At 39.3% G+C, this 1,901-nt stretch overlaps 1 protein-coding gene across 1 annotated transcript in view; it reads left to right on the top strand.

Moving 5' to 3' along the window:
• The window catches only part of LOC106012466 (putative uncharacterized protein DDB_G0277255), a gene marked incomplete in the record, with an annotated part of 17,287 nt that overhangs the window by 4,270 nt on the left and 11,116 nt on the right, over positions 1-1,901 (top strand).

Below are 1,901 nucleotides of genomic sequence, written 5' to 3'. Positions count from 1 at the left end.
TGTGTGTGTGTGTGTAAAAATATACTAACGTTACTGGGTAGACACTGGAGGCGGCTGGTGGCTGGGTCGCTGAGCCGTTCCGCTGTGACGTCACAACAGAGTCTGTGACCACCTGCAGGTCCTTTAGCGTCTGTGATGGCAGGGAGGTCCACAGGGTGGTGAAGAGTAGCAGCTGGTAAACCGTGGCCTGGATCGCCATGCTGGGGAACACAGGTTAAATAAATAATAAATAATAATAAATTACACTTTTATTGATCCCTTAAGAGCATACATAATACACACATACATAAATACATAATTATCCATCCATCCATCCTTCCATCTAATTCATTCATTCATTCATTCATTCATTCATTTTTTCATTCATTCTTTCATTCATTCATTCATTCATTCATTCATTCATTCATTCATTTATGTATTTATTCATTTATTCAATAACGAATTTAGTTATTTATTTTCTATTCACATCGTTGCACGCTTGTGCTCTGTTTCCCTTCTATCGTTCTGGACAACGATCCACGTGAACCTGGGTTGAATCCCCACGAGGCCAGACCTCTATGAACTAGTGTTGGCTGAGGAGGGGTGGTCAGTTTTATCTGAAATTACTCTCTCTTGGAGGCCCCACCTTTCAGAGTTTCTAAAAAGTTTTAGTAAGAGTTTTACGGCACTTGAAACACAATAAGGTCATTTAAGTGCCGAAGATTAGAGGTGTTTTAAGAGAATAACAAACATAGAAAGGAAGGAGGAGAGATCAGGACGACGGATGTTTGATAGGAAAAAAGGAGAGAGCTGTTCAATTCTGCCGTCCCTAGCCCCAGAGACGTAATTAAACAACATCTAGTTCTTGTTTAAATAAAAATTAGTGTTTTGTTGGATTAGTCTTGCCCAGATCCTTCTTGCAATTCGCTAAATTAGAATTACAACGTTAAATTCGACATTTTTGGCCGTTTTGAGTTACTAAGACTATAATATCAGAAATCTAATGTTCTAACTGCTTTATCAAAATCGTAAGATTATTCTGAGTTATCATCAAGATATTTAAAGTATTGCATTTGAAAAAGCTTGACATATTATTATTGTGAAAATCTAAATTTCTCAAAAACTAGGTACTGCGTAGATGGAACCTGATAATTCTGGGGTAACGAAACGTCAAAGCCAAGATGACGTATCTTCTTACGTAACAGAGAGTTTTAAAGTGGTAAAGCTACAAGCTACTGACCCCAATCCCATTGTTGATGGCAGAGTGATGTGCCTACATTCCCACACAATCATGAGTAGAATCATTCATAACTTTCAACAGGCTAAGCGTAAACGTTTTCGCAATTTCCTTTTCAAAATCGTGAAATGATTATAGTTGTGTCGGTCTGCCTTTGAACGGAAGAAATTTGTTTTTTCTTTCCTCGTCCTTACCATCGTCATTTTCCTCTAATTAATTCTTTTGTATGTTTGTCATCTCTTGTGAACTGCTATTTCCGGGGTGCCTTGTTAGTCGAAGCAGACTTTGTGCTGTTGAGGATAGAGAGGTGAGCAGAGTGAACCTGATTCCCCGTTTGGACTTCTCTGTTGACATCCTCTCTTTGGAGGTCATATGACCTCATTATACAGTTGCAAGCCCTGCAAAACCTTACTAAAACAAACAACGACGTTAAACCGATGCCTATGGAACAATAGTAAGGCAGGCTTTTCGCTGCTGGACACAAAGTAATTGAGCTCGATTCCAGCTTTCTGCACCCCCCTCTGCCCAAAAATGACTCTGACAGACGGGATCGAAGCAGCATTATTTCAATGGGGGAATACAACAATATAAAAAAACAAAGAAAAGAAAAACTTTAATCAACTCTTGTTAACTAGACATTGGCTTGGTGTTTCACTACGCGCGCGCGAGCACACACACACACACA

The sequence above is a fragment of the Aplysia californica genome, unplaced genomic scaffold, assembly GCF_000002075.1.
Source record: "Aplysia californica isolate F4 #8 unplaced genomic scaffold, AplCal3.0 scaffold00381, whole genome shotgun sequence".
Taxonomy (NCBI): Eukaryota; Metazoa; Mollusca; class Gastropoda; order Aplysiida; family Aplysiidae; genus Aplysia; species Aplysia californica.
The sequence above is the reverse complement of the archived record's forward strand: the minus strand, read 5'-3'. Positions and strand labels throughout refer to the sequence as shown.